Source organism: Pseudophryne corroboree, unplaced genomic scaffold (genome assembly GCF_028390025.1).
Source record: "Pseudophryne corroboree isolate aPseCor3 unplaced genomic scaffold, aPseCor3.hap2 scaffold_1376, whole genome shotgun sequence".
Classification (NCBI taxonomy): domain Eukaryota; kingdom Metazoa; phylum Chordata; class Amphibia; order Anura; family Myobatrachidae; genus Pseudophryne; species Pseudophryne corroboree.
The window spans coordinates 62,022-77,693 of record NW_026968002.1 but is presented as its reverse complement, the minus strand read 5'-3'; the positions used below and the strand labels follow the sequence as shown (position 1 = coordinate 77,693).

The 15,672-nt window shown below is 50.0% G+C and overlaps 25 non-coding genes across 25 annotated transcripts; 2 read left to right on the top strand and 23 right to left on the bottom strand.

Moving 5' to 3' along the window:
- Positions 1-1,129: 1,129 nt before the first annotated feature.
- On the top strand, positions 1,130-1,293 carry LOC134995218 (U1 spliceosomal RNA). The gene has a single exon (XR_010198078.1). It is a non-coding gene; the product is annotated as a U1 spliceosomal RNA (small nuclear RNA).
- A 152-nt stretch (positions 1,294-1,445) lies between these two features.
- On the top strand, positions 1,446-1,608 carry LOC134995225 (U1 spliceosomal RNA). The gene has a single exon (XR_010198084.1). It is a non-coding gene; the product is annotated as a U1 spliceosomal RNA (small nuclear RNA).
- Positions 1,609-2,432: 824 nt separating this feature from the next.
- On the bottom strand, positions 2,433-2,595 carry LOC134995232 (U1 spliceosomal RNA). The gene has a single exon (XR_010198091.1). It is a non-coding gene; the product is annotated as a U1 spliceosomal RNA (small nuclear RNA).
- A 152-nt stretch (positions 2,596-2,747) lies between these two features.
- On the bottom strand, positions 2,748-2,911 carry LOC134995217 (U1 spliceosomal RNA). Its single transcript, XR_010198077.1, has one exon. It is a non-coding gene; the product is annotated as a U1 spliceosomal RNA (small nuclear RNA).
- A 674-nt stretch (positions 2,912-3,585) lies between these two features.
- LOC134995236 (U1 spliceosomal RNA) lies at positions 3,586-3,746 on the bottom strand. The gene has a single exon (XR_010198095.1). It is a non-coding gene; the product is annotated as a U1 spliceosomal RNA (small nuclear RNA).
- Positions 3,747-3,898: 152 nt separating this feature from the next.
- Positions 3,899-4,062, bottom strand: LOC134995240 (U1 spliceosomal RNA). The gene has a single exon (XR_010198098.1). It is a non-coding gene; the product is annotated as a U1 spliceosomal RNA (small nuclear RNA).
- Positions 4,063-4,736: 674 nt separating this feature from the next.
- LOC134995229 (U1 spliceosomal RNA) lies at positions 4,737-4,899 on the bottom strand. The gene has a single exon (XR_010198088.1). It is a non-coding gene; the product is annotated as a U1 spliceosomal RNA (small nuclear RNA).
- Positions 4,900-5,051: 152 nt separating this feature from the next.
- LOC134995214 (U1 spliceosomal RNA) lies at positions 5,052-5,215 on the bottom strand. Its single transcript, XR_010198074.1, has one exon. It is a non-coding gene; the product is annotated as a U1 spliceosomal RNA (small nuclear RNA).
- A 674-nt stretch (positions 5,216-5,889) lies between these two features.
- LOC134995226 (U1 spliceosomal RNA) lies at positions 5,890-6,052 on the bottom strand. The gene has a single exon (XR_010198085.1). It is a non-coding gene; the product is annotated as a U1 spliceosomal RNA (small nuclear RNA).
- A 152-nt stretch (positions 6,053-6,204) lies between these two features.
- LOC134995219 (U1 spliceosomal RNA) lies at positions 6,205-6,368 on the bottom strand. Its single transcript, XR_010198079.1, has one exon. It is a non-coding gene; the product is annotated as a U1 spliceosomal RNA (small nuclear RNA).
- A 674-nt stretch (positions 6,369-7,042) lies between these two features.
- Positions 7,043-7,205, bottom strand: LOC134995231 (U1 spliceosomal RNA). The gene has a single exon (XR_010198090.1). It is a non-coding gene; the product is annotated as a U1 spliceosomal RNA (small nuclear RNA).
- Positions 7,206-7,357: 152 nt separating this feature from the next.
- Positions 7,358-7,521, bottom strand: LOC134995213 (U1 spliceosomal RNA). Its single transcript, XR_010198073.1, has one exon. It is a non-coding gene; the product is annotated as a U1 spliceosomal RNA (small nuclear RNA).
- A 666-nt stretch (positions 7,522-8,187) lies between these two features.
- Positions 8,188-8,350, bottom strand: LOC134995228 (U1 spliceosomal RNA). Its single transcript, XR_010198087.1, has one exon. It is a non-coding gene; the product is annotated as a U1 spliceosomal RNA (small nuclear RNA).
- Positions 8,351-8,502: 152 nt separating this feature from the next.
- LOC134995216 (U1 spliceosomal RNA) lies at positions 8,503-8,666 on the bottom strand. The gene has a single exon (XR_010198076.1). It is a non-coding gene; the product is annotated as a U1 spliceosomal RNA (small nuclear RNA).
- A 674-nt stretch (positions 8,667-9,340) lies between these two features.
- Positions 9,341-9,503, bottom strand: LOC134995230 (U1 spliceosomal RNA). Its single transcript, XR_010198089.1, has one exon. It is a non-coding gene; the product is annotated as a U1 spliceosomal RNA (small nuclear RNA).
- A 152-nt stretch (positions 9,504-9,655) lies between these two features.
- Positions 9,656-9,819, bottom strand: LOC134995215 (U1 spliceosomal RNA). The gene has a single exon (XR_010198075.1). It is a non-coding gene; the product is annotated as a U1 spliceosomal RNA (small nuclear RNA).
- Positions 9,820-10,493: 674 nt separating this feature from the next.
- On the bottom strand, positions 10,494-10,656 carry LOC134995224 (U1 spliceosomal RNA). The gene has a single exon (XR_010198083.1). It is a non-coding gene; the product is annotated as a U1 spliceosomal RNA (small nuclear RNA).
- A 152-nt stretch (positions 10,657-10,808) lies between these two features.
- LOC134995211 (U1 spliceosomal RNA) lies at positions 10,809-10,972 on the bottom strand. The gene has a single exon (XR_010198071.1). It is a non-coding gene; the product is annotated as a U1 spliceosomal RNA (small nuclear RNA).
- Positions 10,973-11,646: 674 nt separating this feature from the next.
- On the bottom strand, positions 11,647-11,809 carry LOC134995235 (U1 spliceosomal RNA). The gene has a single exon (XR_010198094.1). It is a non-coding gene; the product is annotated as a U1 spliceosomal RNA (small nuclear RNA).
- Positions 11,810-11,961: 152 nt separating this feature from the next.
- LOC134995227 (U1 spliceosomal RNA) lies at positions 11,962-12,126 on the bottom strand. The gene has a single exon (XR_010198086.1). It is a non-coding gene; the product is annotated as a U1 spliceosomal RNA (small nuclear RNA).
- Positions 12,127-12,797: 671 nt separating this feature from the next.
- LOC134995234 (U1 spliceosomal RNA) lies at positions 12,798-12,960 on the bottom strand. The gene has a single exon (XR_010198093.1). It is a non-coding gene; the product is annotated as a U1 spliceosomal RNA (small nuclear RNA).
- A 152-nt stretch (positions 12,961-13,112) lies between these two features.
- Positions 13,113-13,276, bottom strand: LOC134995233 (U1 spliceosomal RNA). The gene has a single exon (XR_010198092.1). It is a non-coding gene; the product is annotated as a U1 spliceosomal RNA (small nuclear RNA).
- A 671-nt stretch (positions 13,277-13,947) lies between these two features.
- Positions 13,948-14,110, bottom strand: LOC134995223 (U1 spliceosomal RNA). Its single transcript, XR_010198082.1, has one exon. It is a non-coding gene; the product is annotated as a U1 spliceosomal RNA (small nuclear RNA).
- A 152-nt stretch (positions 14,111-14,262) lies between these two features.
- LOC134995221 (U1 spliceosomal RNA) lies at positions 14,263-14,428 on the bottom strand. The gene has a single exon (XR_010198080.1). It is a non-coding gene; the product is annotated as a U1 spliceosomal RNA (small nuclear RNA).
- Positions 14,429-15,400: 972 nt separating this feature from the next.
- Positions 15,401-15,564, bottom strand: LOC134995239 (U1 spliceosomal RNA). The gene has a single exon (XR_010198097.1). It is a non-coding gene; the product is annotated as a U1 spliceosomal RNA (small nuclear RNA).
- Positions 15,565-15,672: the final 108 nt, after the last annotated feature.

Genomic DNA, 15,672 nt, shown 5'->3' with positions numbered 1-15,672 from the left:
ATGAGTTGAACGAATTATGTGAAAAAGCTTGGGAATCTCCAGACAAAAAGCTGCAGATTCCCAAAAGGATTCTTATGGCGTATCCTTTCCCGCCAATGGACAGGATACGGTGGGAATCCTCCGCTAGGGTGGATAAAGCATTGACACGCTTATCCAAAAAGGTAGCGCTGCCATCCCAGGATACGGCTACCATCAGGGACCCTGCTGACCGCAAGCAGGAGGTTACCCTAAAGTCCATTTACACACATTCTGGTACCTTACTCAGACCGGCAATTGCGTCGGCCGGGGTTGTAGCGCGGTGGCAGCGGAATTGCAGACCCGTCCTCAATTCCTGCTAAAAGTGGAATCATCCTTTCATATGAACCAACCTATTGTGATGCCTGTGGCTACGCGTGACTTGGAGGATTCCGAGTCCCTTGATGTGGTCAGGGCTTTGAAAATTTACGTGGCCAGAACGGCTAGAGTCAGAAAAACAGAAGCACTGTTTGTCCTGTATGCAGCCAACAAGATTGGCACCCCTGCTTCAAAGCAGACTATTGCTCTCTGGATCTGTAACACGATTCAGCAGGCGCATTCTATGGCGGCAAATCCATCTGCGAACTACAGGTAGTGCTGCAGGGCCCACACCCTTTTACTTGCCTTACAGAGCAGCTCTGGAGCTGTTACAGTGCCCAGCTGCTGCAAGAATTCAGCTTGAATGCTTCAGGGGCTGGGGCATAGCCAACATGAGCCCCACACCAAAGGAGGGTGGAGGTGTTTAATGCAAACTAGGGGTCAGCCAAGCGCCGCAAAAGGCCGCCATGCCCTGCACGCCCCTTTTCTCTTTTCATATGCAGACGAGGGTTGAAGCCAACTTTGACCAACTGCTTGGATGACATCACCATATGCAAATCCATCTGCGGCAGGCCTTCCCCCAGGAATGCTTGCACTAGTTGTTGCATTTGGTTTGTTGTTTGGGGGTGCTTCAGTATTAGGCAGCCTTCTGCCCTCCCATGTTCATCTGAAAATATATGTTCTCCCTGCAGTTGTTGTCCCAAGATGAGAGTTCCCTTGTGCTGCCTCAGTTGAATCTCCTTTACTTGACAGAGATGTGCATGAGCAGCGGCCCTCCCCAGCCCTATTCCAAATCATACTTATTTTGCATAGGAGATACCATGGTCATGAAGATTTTTCTCCCAGGGTGAGGTTCATTCATTGCATTTTGGGTATGCTGACCCCTGTGATTTCCCCAAATGTGGGAAACTCGACTGCATTATTTGTGGTAGTGGGAGGCTGTGTTTGTGATTTCTTCTGGTCAGCTCTGGTAAAAGTCAGATTTCTTTGTTTCAGATTTTCCTTTAGCCTTGTTCTTCTTTCGAGAGTTCCCTTGTGCTGCCTCAGTTGGATCTCCTTCACTTAACAGGGGGGTGCCCGAGCAGCGACCCTCCCCAGCTCTAGCCCAACTCCTACTTACCTGCCAGGTGAGATACTATGATCATGAAGGTGCTTCTCCCAGGGCAAGGCTCACCCATTGCACTCTGGGTGTGCTGCCCCTGCGATTTCCCCAAATGTGGGAAACTTGACTGCATAATTTGTGTTTCCCCTGGTCGGCTCTCGTATAATTCAGATCTCTTTGTCTCAGATCTCTCTCCAGCCTAGTTTGCTGTCTGTTTCCACTTCTCTTTTCTTCAGCCGCTCCCTTCTATACCCTTGTGCACTATCCTGACTTCTCCTCCAGTCTGCTTACTTTGTGCCTTCCAATGCACAATGCAAACTACAGGTAGTGCTGCAGGGCCCACACCCTTTTACTTGCCTTACAGAGCGTCTCTGGAGCTGTTACAGTGCCCAGCTGCTGCAAGAAATCTGCTTGAATGCTTCAGGGGATGGGACATGGCCAACATGAGCCCCACACCAAAGGAGGGTGGAGCAGAAGGCTGCCTAATACTGAAGCACCCCCAAACAACAAACCAAATGCAACAACTAGTGCAAGCATTCCTGGGGGAAGGCCTGCCGCAGATGGATTTGTGGTGATGTCATCCAAGCAGTTGGTCAAAGGTGGCTTCAACCCTCGTCTGCATATGAAAACAGAAAAGGGGCGTGCAGGGCATGGTGGCCTTTTGCGGCGCTTGACTGACCCCTAGTTTGCATTAAACACCTCCACCCTCCTTCGGTGTGGGGCTCATGTTGGCTATGCCCCAGCCCCTGAAGCATTCAAGCTGATTTCTTGCAGCAGCTGGCCACTGTAACAGCTCCAGAGCTGCTCTGTAAGGCAAGTAAAAGGGTGTGGGCCCTGCAGCACTACCTGTAGTTTGCATTGTGCATTGGAAGGCACAAAGTTAGCAGACGGGAGGAGAAGTCAGGATAGTGCACAAGGGTATAGAAGGGAGCGGCTGAAGAAAAGAGAAGTGGAAACAGACAGCAAACTAGGCTGGAGAGAGACCTGAGACAAAGAGATCTGAATTATACGAGAGCCGACCAGGGGAAACACAAATTATGCAGTCAAGTTTCCCACATTTGGGGAAATCGCAGGAGCAGCACACCCAGAGTACAATGGGTGAGCCTTGCCCTGGGAGAAGCACCTTCATGATCATAGTATCTCACCTGGCAGGTAAGTAGGAGTTGGGCTAGAGCTGGGGAGGGTCGCTGCTCGGGTACCCCCCTGTAAAGTGAAGGAGATCCAATTGAGGCAGCACAAGGGAACTCTCGAAAGAAGAACAAGGCTAAAGGAAAATCTGAGACAAAGAAATCTGACTTTTACCAGAGCTGACCAGAAGAAATCACAAACACAGCCTCCCACTACCACAAATAATGCAGTCAAGTTTCCCACATTTGGGGAAATCACAGGGGTCAGCATACCCAAAATGCAATGAATAAACCTCACCCTGGGAGAAAAATCTTCATGACCATGGTATCTCCTATGCAAAATAAGTATGATTTGGAATAGGGCTGGGGAGGGCCGCTGCTCATGCACATCTCTGTCAAGTAAAGGAGATTTAACTGAGGCAACACAAGGGAACTCTCATCTGGGGACAACAACTGCAGGGAGAACATATATTTTCAGATGAACATGGGAGGGCAGAAGGCTGCCTAATACTGAAGCACCCCCAAACAACAAACCAAATGCAACAACTAGTGCAAGCATTCCTGGGGGAAGGCCTGCCGCAGATGGATTTGCATATGGTGATGTCATCCAAGCAGTGGGTCAAAGTTGGCTTCAACCCTCGTCTGCATATGAAAAGAGAAAAGGGGCGTGCAGGGCATGGTGGCCTTTTGCGGCGCTTGTCTGACCCCTAGTTTGCATTAAACACCTCCACCCTCCTTTGGTGTGGGGCTCATGTTGGCTATGCCCCAGCCCCTGAAGCATTCAAGCTGATTTCTTGCAGCAGCTGGGCACTGTAACAGCTCCAGAGCTGCTCTGTAAGGCAAGTAAAAGGGTGTGGGCCCTGCAGCACTACCTGTAGTTCGCATTGTGCGTTGGAAGGCACAAAGTAAGCAGACAGGAGGAGAAGTCAGGATAGTGCGCAAGGGCATAGAAGGGAGCGGCTCAAGAAAAGAGAAGTGGAAACAGACAGCAAACTAGGCTGGAGAGAGACCTGAGACAAAGAGATCTGAATTATACGAGAGCCGACCAGGGGAAACACAAATTATGCAGTCAAGTTTCCCACATTTGGGGAAATCGCAGGAGCAGCACACCCAGAGCAATGGGTGAGCCTTGCCCTGGGAGAAGCACCTTCATGATCATAGTATCTCACCTGGCAGGTAAGTAGGAGTTGGGCTAGAGCTGGGGAGGGTCGCTGCTCGGGTACCCCCCTGTAAAGTGAAGGAGATCCAACTGAGGCAGCACAAGGGAACTCTCGAAAGAAGAACAAGGCTAGAGGAAAATCTGAGACAAAGAAATCTGACTTTTACCAGAGCTGACCAGAGGAAAGCACAAACACAGTCCCCCACTACCACAAATAATGCAGTCAAGTTTCCCACATTTGGGGAAATCACAGGGGTCAGCATACCCAAAATGCAATGAATGAACCTCACCCTGGGAGAACAATCTTCATGACCATGGTATCTCCTATGCAAAATAAGTATGATTTGGAATAGGGCTGGGGAGGGCCGCTGCTCATGCACATCTCTGTCAAGTAAAGGAGATTCAACTGAGGCAGCACAAGGGAACTCTCATCTGGGGACAACAACTGCAGGGAGAACACATATTTTCAGATGAACATGGGAGGGCAGAAGGCTGCCTAATACTGAAGCACCCCCAAACAACAAACCAAATGCAACAACTAGTGCAAGCATTCCTGGGGGAAGTTCTGCAGAAGACGGATTTGCATACGGTGATGTCATCCAAGCAGTGGGTCAAAGTTGGCTTCAACCCTCATCTGCATATGAAAAGAGAAAAGGGGCGTGCAGGGCATGGCGGCCTTTTGCGGTGCTTGGATGACCCCTAGGTCGCATTAAACACCTCCACCCTCCTTTGGTGTGGGGCTCATGTTGGCCATGCCCCATCCCCTGAAGCATTCAAGCAGATTTCTTGCAGCAGCTGGGCACTGTAACAGCTCCAGAGCTGCTCTGTAAGGCAAGTAAAAGGGTGTGGGCCCTGCAGCACCACCTGTAGTTTGCATTGTGCATTGGAAGGCACAAAGTAAGCAGACGGGAGGAGAAGTCAGGATAGTGCACAAGGGTATAGAAGGGAGCGGCTGAAGAAAAGAGAAGTGGAAACAGACAGCAAACTAGGCTGGAGAGAGACCTGAGACAAAGAGATCTGAATTATACGAGAGCCGACCAGGGGAAACACAAATTATGCAGTCAAGTTTCCCACATTTGGGGAAATCGCAGGGGCAGCACACCCAGAGTGCAATGGGTGAGCCTTGCCCTGGGAGAAGCACCATCATGATCATAGTATCTCACCTGGCAGGTAAGTAGGAGTTGGGCTAGAGCTGGGGAGGGTCTCTGCTCGGGCACCCCCCTGTCAAGTGAAGGAGATCCAACTGAGGCAGCACAAGGGAACTCTCAAAAGAAGAACAAGGCTAGAGGAAGATCTGAAACAAAGAAATCTGACTTTTACCAGAGCTGACCAGAGGAAAACACAAACACAGTCCCCCACTACCACAAATAAAGCAGTCGAGTTTCCCACATTTGGGGAAATCACAGGGGTCAGCATACCCAGAATGCAATGAATGAACCTCACCCTGGGAGAATAATCTTCATGACCATGGTATCTCCTATGCAAAATAAGTATGATTTGGGATAGAGCTGGGGTGGGCCGCTGCTCAGGCACATCTCTGTCAAGTTAAGGAGACTCAACTGAGGCAGCACAAGGGAACTCTCATCTGGGGACAACAACTGCAGGGAGAACACATATTTTCAGATGAACATGGGAGGGCAGAAGGCTGCCTAATACTGAAGCACCCCCAAACAACAAACCAAATGCAACAACTAGTGCAAGCATTCCTGGGGGAAGGCCTGCCGCAGATGGATTTGCATATGGTGATGTCATCCAAGCAGTGGGTCAAAGTTGGCTTCAACCCTCGTCTGCATATGAAAACAGAAAAGGGGCGTGCAGGGCATGGTGGCCTTTTGCGGCGCTTGTCTGACCCCTAGTTTGCATTAAACACCTCCACCCTCCTTCGGTGTGGGGCTCATGTTGGCTATGCCCCAGCCCCTGAAGCATTCAAGCTGATTTCTTGCAGCAGCTGGGCACTGTAACAGCTCCAGAGCTGCTCTGTAAGGCAAGTAAAAGGGTGTGGGCCCTGCAGCACTACCTGTAGTTTGCATTGTGCATTGGAAGGCACAAAGTAAGCAGACGGGAGGAGAAGTCAGGATAGTGCACAAGGGTATAGAAGGGAGCGGCTGAAGAAAAGAGAAGTGGAAACAGACAGCAAACTAGGCTGGAGAGAGACCTGAGACAGAGAGATCTGAATTATACGAGAGCCGACCAGGGGAAACACAAATTATGCAGTCAAGTTTCCCACATTTGGGGAAATTGCAGGAGCAGCACACCCAGAGTACAATGGGTGAGCCTTGCCCAGGGAGAAGCACCTTCATGATCATAGTATCTCACCTGGCAGGTAAGTAGGAGTTGGGCTAGAGCTGGGGAGGGTCGCTGCTCGGGTACCCCCCTGTAAAGTGAAGGAGATCCAACTGAGGCAGCACAAGGGAACTCTCGAAAGAAGAACAAGGCTAAAGGAAAATGTGAGACAAAGAAATCTGACTTTTACCAGAGCTGACCAGAGGAAAGCACAAACACAGTCTCCCACTACCACAAATAATGCAGTCAAGTTTCCCACATTTGGGGAAATCACAGGGGTCAGCATACCCAAAATGCAATGAATGAACCTCACCCTGGGAGAAAAATCTTCATGACCATGGTATCTCCTATGCAAAATAAGCATGATTTGGAATAGGGCTGGGGACGGCCGCTGCTCATGCACATCTCTGTCAAGTAATGGAGATTCAACTGAGGCAGCACAAGGGAACTCTCATCTTGGGTCAACAACTGCAGGGAGAACACATATTTTCAGATGAACATGGGAGGGCAGAAGGCTGCCTAATACTGAAGCACCCCCAAACAACAAACCAAATGCAACAACTAGTGCAAGCATTCCTGGGGGAAGTTCTGCAGAAGACGGATTTGCATACGGTGATGTCATCCAAGCAGTGGGTCAAAGTTGGCTTCAACCCTCATCTGCATATGAAAAGAGAAAAGGGGCGTGCAGGGCATGGCGGCCTTTTGCGGTGCTTCGATGACCCGTAGTTCGCATTAAACACCTCCACCCTCCTTTGGTGTGGGGCTCATGTTGGCCATGCCCCATCCCCTGAAGCATTCAAGCTGATTTCTTGCAGCAGCTGGGCACTGTAACAGCTCCAGAGCTGCTCTGTAAGGCAAGTAAAAGGGTGTGGGCCCTGCAGCACTACCTGTAGTTTGCATTGTGCATTGGAAGGCACAAAGTAAGCAGACGGGAGGAGAAGTCAGGATAGTGCACAAGGGTATAGAAGGGAGCGGCTGAAGAAAAGAGAAGTGGAAACAGACAGCAAACTAGGCTGGAGAGAGACCTGAGACAAAGAGATCTGAATTATACGAGAGCCGACCAGGGGAAACACAAATTATGCAGTCAAGTTTCCCACATTTGGGGAAATCGCAGGAGCAGCACACCCAGAGTACAATGGGTGAGCCTTGCCCTGGGAGAAGCACCTTCATGATCATAGTATCTCACCTGGCAGGTAAGTAGGAGTTGGGCTAGAGCTGGGGAGGGTCGCTGCTCGGGTACCCCCCTGTAAAGTGAAGGAGATCCAACTGAGGCAGCACAAGGGAACTCTCGAAAGAAGAACAAGGCTAAAGGAAAATCTGAGACAAAGAAATCTGACTTTTACCAGAGCTGACCAGAGGAAAGCACAAACACAGTCTCCCACTACCACAAATAATGCAGTCAAGTTTCCCACATTTGGGGAAATCACAGGGGTCAGCATACCCAAAATGCAATGAATGAACCTCACCCTGGGAGAACAATCTTCATGACCATGGTATCTCCTATGCAAAATAAGTATGATTTGGAATAGGGCTGGGGAGGGCCGCTGCTCATGCACATCTCTGTCAAGTAAAGGAGATTCAACTGAGGCAGCAAAAGGGAACTCTCATCTTGGGACAACAACTGCAGGGAGAACACATATTTTCAGATGAACATGGGAGGGCAGAAGGCTGCCTAATACTGAAGCACCCCCAAACAACAAACCAAATGCAACAACTAGTGCAAGCATTCCTGGGGGAAGGCCTGCCGCAGATGGATTTGCATATGGTGATGTCATCCAAGCAGTGGGTCAAAGTTGGCTTCAACCCTCGTCTGCATATGAAAACAGAAAAGGGGCGTGCAGGGCATGGTGGCCTTTTGCGGCGCTTGTCTGACCCCTAGTTTGCATTAAACACCTCCACCCTCCTTCGGTGTGGGGCTCATGTTGGCTATGCCCCAGCCCCTGAAGCATTCAAGCTGATTTCTTGCAGCAGCTGGGCACTGTAACAGCTGCTCTGTAAGGCAAGTAAAAGGGTGTGGGCCCTGCAGCACTACCTGTAGTTTGCATTGTGCATTGGAAGGCACAAAGTAAGCAGACGGGAGGAGAAGTCAGGATAGTGCACAAGGGTATAGAAGGGAGCGGCTGAAGAAAAGAGAAGTGGAAACAGACAGCAAACTAGGCTGGAGAGAGACCTGAGACAAAGAGATCTGAATTATACGAGAGCCGACCAGGGGAAACACAAATTATGCAGTCAAGTTTCCCACATTTGGGGAAATTGCAGGAGCAGCACACCCAGAGTACAATGGGTGAGCCTTGCCCTGGGAGAAGCACCTTCATGATCATAGTATCTCACCTGGCAGGTAAGTAGGAGTTGGGCTAGAGCTGGGGAGGGTCGCTGCTCGGGTACCCCCCTGTAAAGTGAAGGAGATCCAACTGAGGCAGCACAAGGGAACTCTCGAAAGAAGAACAAGGCTAAAGGAAAATCTGAGACAAAGAAATCTGACTTTTACCAGAGCTGACCAGAGGAAAGCACAAACACAGTCTCCCACTACCACAAATAATGCAGTCAAGTTTCCCACATTTGGGGAAATCACAGGGGTCAGCATACCCAAAATGCAATGAATGAACCTCACCCTGGGAGAAAAATCTTCATGACCATGGTATCTCCTATGCAAAATAAGTATGATTTGGAATAGGGCTGGGGAGGGCCGCTGCTCATGCACATCTCTGTCAAGTAAAGGAGATTCAACTGAGGCAGCACAAGGGAACTCTCATCTTGGGACAACAACTGCAGGGAGAACACATATTTTCAGATGAACATGGGAGGGCAGAAGGCTGCCTAATACTGAAGCACCCCCAAACAACAAACCAAATGCAACAACTAGTGCAAGCATTCCTGGGGGAAGTTCTGCAGAAGACGGATTTGCATACGGTGATGTCATCCAAGCAGTGGGTCAAAGTTGGCTTCAACCCTCATCTGCATATGAAAAGAGAAAAGGGGCGTGCAGGGCATGGCGGCCTTTTGCGGTGCTTGGATGACCCCTAGTTCGCATTAAACACCTCCACCCTCCTTTGGTGTGGGGCTCATGTTGGCCATGCCCCATCCCCTGAAGCATTCAAGCTGATTTCTTGCAGCAGCTGGGCACTGTAACAGCTCCAGAGCTGCTCTGTAAGGCAAGTAAAAGGGTGTGGGCCCTGCAGCACTACCTGTAGTTTGCATTGTGCATTGGAAGGCACAAAGTAAGCAGACGGGAGGAGAAGTCAGGATAGTGCACAAGGGTATAGAAGGGAGCGGCTGAAGAAAAGAGAAGTGGAAATAGACAGCAAACTAGGCTGGAGAGAGACCTGTGACAAAGAGATCTGAATTATACGAGAGCCGACCAGGGGAAACACAAATTATGCAGTCAAGTTTCCCACATTTGGGGAAATCGCAGGAGCAGCACACCCAGAGTACAATGGGTGAGCCTTGCCCTGGGAGAAGCACCTTCATGATCATAGTATCTCACCTGGCAGGTAAGTAGGAGTTGGGCTAGAGCTGGGGAGGGTCGCTGCTCGGGTACCCCCCTGTAAAGTGAAGGAGATCCAACTGAGGCAGCACAAGGGAACTCTCGAAAGAAGAACAAGGCTAAAGGAAAATCTGAGACAAAGAAATCTGACTTTTACCAGAGCTGACCAGAGGAAAGCACAAACACAGTCTCCCACTACCACAAATAATGCAGTCAAGTTTCCCACATTTGGGGAAATCACAGGGGTCAGCATACCCAAAATGCAATGAATGAACCTCACCCTGGGAGAAAAATCTTCATGACCATGGTATCTCCTATGCAAAATAAGTATGATTTGGAATAGGGCTGGGGAGGGCCGCTGCTCATGCACATCTCTGTCAAGTAAAGGAGATTCAACTGAGGCAGCACAAGGGAACTTTCATCTGGGGACAACAACTGCAGGGAGAACACATATTTTCAGATGAACATGGGAGGGCAGAAGGCTGCCTAATACTGAAGCACCCCCAAACAACAAACCAAATGCAACAACTAGTCCAAGCATTCCTGGGGGAAGTTCTGCAGAAGACGGATTTGCATACGGTGATGTCATACAAGCAGTGGGTCAAAGTTGGCTTCAACCCTCATCTGCATATGAAAAGAGAAAAGGGGCGTGCAGGGCATGGCGGCCTTTTGCGGTGCTTGGATGACCCCTAGTTCGCATTAAACACCTCCACCCTCCTTTGGTGTGGGGCTCATGTTGGCCATGCCCCATCCCCTGAAGCATTCAAGCTGATTTCTTGCAGCAGCTGGGCACTGTAACAGCTCCAGAGCTGCTCTGTAAGGCAAGTAAAAGGGTGTGGGCCCTGCAGCACTACCTGTAGTTTGCATTGTGCATTGGAAGGCACAAAGTAAGCAGATGGGAGGAGAAGTCAGGATAGTGCACAAGGGTATAGAAGGGAGCGGCTGAAGAAAAGAGAAGTGGAAACAGACAGCAAACTAGGCTGGAGAGAGACCTGAGACAAAGAGATCTGAATTATACGAGAGCCGACCAGGGGAAACACAAATTATGCAGTCAAGTTTCCCACATTTGGGGAAATCGCAGGGGCAGCACACCCAGAGTGCAATGGGTGAGCCTTGCCCTGGGAGAAGCACCTTCATGATCATAGTATCTCACCTGGCAGGTAAGTAGGAGTTGGGCTAGAGCTGGGGAAAGTCGCTGTTCGGGCACCCCCCTGTCAAGTGAAAGAGATCCAACTGAGGCAGCACAAGGGAACTCTCGAAAGAAGAACAAGGCTAGAGGAAGATCTGAGACAAAGAAATCTGACTTTTTCCAGAGCTGACCAGAGGAAAGCACAAACACAGTCCCCCACTACCACAAATAATGCAGTCGAGTTTCCCACATTTGGGGAAATCACAGGGGTCAGCATACCCAAAATGCAATGAATGAACCTCACCCTGGGAGAACAATCTTCATGACCATGGTATCTCCTATGCAAAATAAGTATGATTTGGGATAGGGCTGGGGAGGGCCGCTGCTCATGCACATCTCTGTCAAGTAAAGGAGATTCAACTGAGGCAGCACAAGGAAACTCTCATCTGGCGACAACAACTGCAGGGAGAACACATATTTTCAGATGAACATGGGAGGGCAGAAGGCTGCCTAATACTGAAGCACCCCCAAACAACAAACCAAATGCAACAACTAGTACAAGCATTCCTGGGGGAAGTTCTGCAGAAGACGGAATTGCATACGGTGATGTCATCCAAGCAGTGGGCCAAAGTTGGCTGGAACCCTCATCTGCATATGAAAAGAGAAAAGGGGTATGCAGGGCATGGCGGCCTTTTGCGGCGCTTGGATGACCCTTAGTTCGCATTAAACACCCCCACCCTCCTTCGGTGTGGGGCTCATGTTGGCCATGCCCCATCCCCTGAAGCATTCAAGCTGATTTCTTGCAGCAGCTTGGCACTGTAACAGCTCCAGAGCTGTTCTGTTAGGCAAGTAAAAGGGTGTGGGCCCTGCAGCACTACCTGTAGTTTGCATTGCGCATTGGAAGGCACAAAGTAAGCAGACAGGAGGAGAAGTCAGGATAGTGCACAAGGGTATAAAAGGGAGCGGCTCAAGAAAAGAGAAGTTGAAACAGACAGCAAACTAGGCTGGAGAGAGACCTGAGACAAAGAGATCTGAATTATACGAGACCTGACCAGGGGAAACACAAATTATGCAGTCAAGTTTCCAACATTTGGGGAAATCGCAGGGGCAGCACACCCAGAGTGCAATGGGTGAGCCTTGCCCTGGGAGAAGCACCTTCATGATCATAGTATCTCACCTGGCAGGTAAGTAGGAGTTGGGCTAGAGCTGGGGAGGGTCGCTGCTCGGGCACCCCCCTGTCAAGTGAAGGAGATCCAACTGAGGCAGCACAAGGAAACTCTCGAAAGAAGAACAAGGCTAGAGGAAGATCTGAGACAAAGAAATTTGACTTTTACCAGAGCTGACCAGAGGAAAACACAAACACAGTCCCCCACTACCAACAAATAAAGCAGTCGCGTTTCCCACATTTGGGGAAATCACAGGGGTCAGCATACCCAGAATGCAATGAATGAACCTCACCCTGGGAGAGTAATCTTCATGACCATGGTATCTCCTATGCAAAATAAGTATGATTTGGGATAGGGCTGGGGAGGGCCGCTGCTCATGCACATCTCTGTCAAGTAAAGGAGATTCAACTGAGGCAGCACAAGGGAACTCTCATCTGGGGACAACAACTGCAGGGAGAACACATATTTTCAGATGAACATGGGAGGGCAGAAGGCTGCCTAATACTGAAGCACCCCCAAACAACAAACCAAATGCAACAACTAGTGCAAGCATTCCTGGGGTAAGTTCTGCAGAAGACGGATTTGCATACGGTGATGTCATCCAAGCAGTGGGTCAAAGTTGGCTTCAACCCTCATCTGCATATGAAAAGAGAAAAGGGGCGTGCAGGGCATGGCGGCCTTTTGCGGTGCTTGGATGACCCCTAGTTCGCATTAAACACCCCCACCCTCCTTTGGTGTGGGGCTCATGTTGGCCATGCCCCATCCCCTGAAGCATTCAAGCTGATTTATTGCAGAAGCTGGGCACTGTAACAGCTCCAGAGCTGCTCTGAACGGCAAGTAAAAGGGTGTGGGCCCTGCAGCACTACCTGTAGTTTACATTGTGCATTGGAAGGCACAAAGTAAGCAGACGGGAGAAGTCAGGATAGTGCGCAAGGGCATAGAAGGGAGCGGCTCAAGAAAAGAGAAGTTGAAACAGACAGCAAACTAGGCTGGAGAGAGACCTGAGACAAAGAGATCTGAATTATACGAGAGCCGACCAGGGGAAACACAAATTATGCAGTCAAGTTTCCCACATTTGGGGAAATCGCAGGAGCAGCACACCCAGAGTGCAATGGGTGAGCCTTGCCCTGGGAGAAGCACCTTCCTGATTATAGTATCTCACCTGGCAGGTAAGTAGGAGTTGGGCTAGAGCTTGGGAGGGTCGCTGCTCGGGCACCCCCCTGTCAAGTGAAGGAGATCCAACTGAGGCAGCACAAGGAAACTCTCGAAAGAAGAACAAGGCTAGAGGAAGATCTGAGACAAAGAAATCTGACTTTTACCAGAGCTGACCAGAGGAAAGCACAAACACAGTCCCCCACTACCACAAATAATGCAGTCGAGTTTCCCAAATTTGGGGAAATCACAGGGGTCAGCATACCCAGAATGCAATGAATGAACCTCACCCTGGGAGAACAATCTTCATGACCATGGTATCTCCTATGCAAAATAAGTATGATTTGGGATAGGGCTGGGGAGGGCCGCTGCTCAGGCACATCTCTGTCAAGTAAAGGAGATTCAACTGAGGCAGCACAAGGGAACTCTCATCTGGGGACAACAACTGCAGGGAGAACACATATTTTCAGATGAACATGGGAGGACAGAAGGCTGCCTAATACTGAAGCACCCCCAAACAACAAACCAAATGCAACAACTAGTAAAAGCATTCCTGGGTGAAGGTCTGCAGAAGACGGATTTGCATACGGTGATGTCATCCAAGCAGTGGGCCAAAGTTGGCTGGAACCCTCATCTGCATATGAAAAGAGAAAAGGGTTATGCAGGGCATGGCGGCCTTTTGCGGCGCTTGGATGACCCCTAGTTCGCATTAAACACCTCCACCCTCCTTCGGTGTGGGGCTCATGTTGGCTATGCCCCAGCCCCTGAAGCATTCAAGCTGATTTCTTGCAGCAGCTGGGCACTGTAACAGCTCCAGAGCTGCTCTGTAAGGCAACTAAAAGGGTGTGGGCCCTGCAGCACTACCTGTAGTTCGCATTGTGCGTAGGAAGGCACAAAGTAAGCAGACGGGAGAAGTCAGGATAGTGCGCAAGGGCATAGAAGGGAGCGGCTCAAGAAAAGAGAAGTGGAAACAGACAGCAAACTAGGCTGGAGAGAGACCTGAGACAAAGAGATCTGAATTATACGAGAGCCGACCAGGGGAAACACAAATTATGCAGTCAAGTTTCCCACATTTGGGGAAATCGCAGGGGCAGCACACCCAGAGTGCAATGGGTGAGCCTTGCCCTGGGAGAAGCACCTTCATGATCATAGTATCTCACCTGGCAGGTAAGTAGGAGTTGGGCAAGAGCTGGGGAGGGTCGCTGCTCGGGCACCCCCCTGTCAAGTGAAGGAGATCCAACTGAGGCAGCACAAAGGAACTCTCGAAAGAAGAACAAGGCTAGAGGAAGATCTGAGACAAAGAAATCTGACTTTTACCAGAGCTGACCAGAAGAAAGCACAAACACAGTCCCCCCACTACCAACAAATAAAGCAGTCGCGTTTCCCACATTTGGGGAAATCACAGGGGTCAGCATACCCAGAATGCAATGAATGAACCTCACCCTGGGAGAGTAATCTTCATGACCATGGTATCTCCTATGCAAAATAAGTATGATTTGGGATAGGGCTGGGGAGGGCCGCTGCTCATGCACATCTCTGTCAAGTAAAGGAGATTCAACTGAGGCAGCACAAGGGAACTCTCATCTGGGGACAACAACTGCAGGGAGAACACATATTTTCAGATGAACATGGGAGGGCAGAAGGCTGCCTAATACTGAAGCACCCCCAAACAACAAACCAAATGCAACAACTAGTGCAAGCATTCCTGGGGGAAGGCCTGCAGCAGATGGATTTGCATACGGTGATGTCATCCAAGCAGTGGGTCAAAGTTGGCTTCAACCCTCGTCTGCATATGAAAAGAGAAAAGGGGCGTGCAGGGCATGGCGGCCTTTTGCGACGCTTGGATGACCCCTAGTTCGCATTAAACACCTCCACCCTCCTTCGGTGTGGGGCTCATGTTGGCTATGCCCCAGCCCCTGAAGCATTCAAGCTGATTTCTTGCAGCAGCTGGGCACTGTAACAGCTCCAGAGCTGCTCTGTACGGCAAGTAAAAGGGTGTGGGCCCTGCAGCACTACCTGTAGTTTGCATTGTGCATTGGAAGGCACAAAGAAAGCAGACAGGAGGAGAAGTCAGGATAGTGCACAAGGGTATAAAAGGGAGGGGCTCATGAAAAAAGAAGTGGAAACAGACAGCAAATTAGGCTGGAGAGAGACCTGAGACAAAGAGATCTGAATTATACGAGAGCCGACCAGGGGAAACACAAATTATGCAGTCAAGCTTCCCACATTTGGGGAAATCAGAGTGCAATGGGTGAGCCTTGCCCTGGGAGAAGCACCTTCATGATCATAGTATCTCACCTGGCAGGTAAGTAGGAGTTGGGCTAGAGCTGGGGAGGGTCGCTGCTCGGGCACCCCCCTGTCAAGTGAAAGAGATCCAACTGAGGCAGCACAAGGGAACTCTCGAAAGAAGAACAAGGCTAGAGGAAGATCTGAGACAAATAAATCTGACTTTTACCAGAGCTGACCAGAGGAAAGCACAAACACAGTCCCCCACTACCACAAATAATGCAGTCGAGTTTCCCACATTTGGGGAAATCACAGGGGTCAGCATACCCAGAATACAATGAATGAACCTCACCCTGGGAGAACAATCTTCATGACCATGGTATCTCCTATGCAAAATAAGTATGATTTGGGATAGGGCTGGGGAGGGCCGCTGCTCAGGCACATCTCTGTCAAGTAAAGGAGATTCAACTGAGGCAGCACAAGGGAACTCTCATCTGGGGACAACAACTGC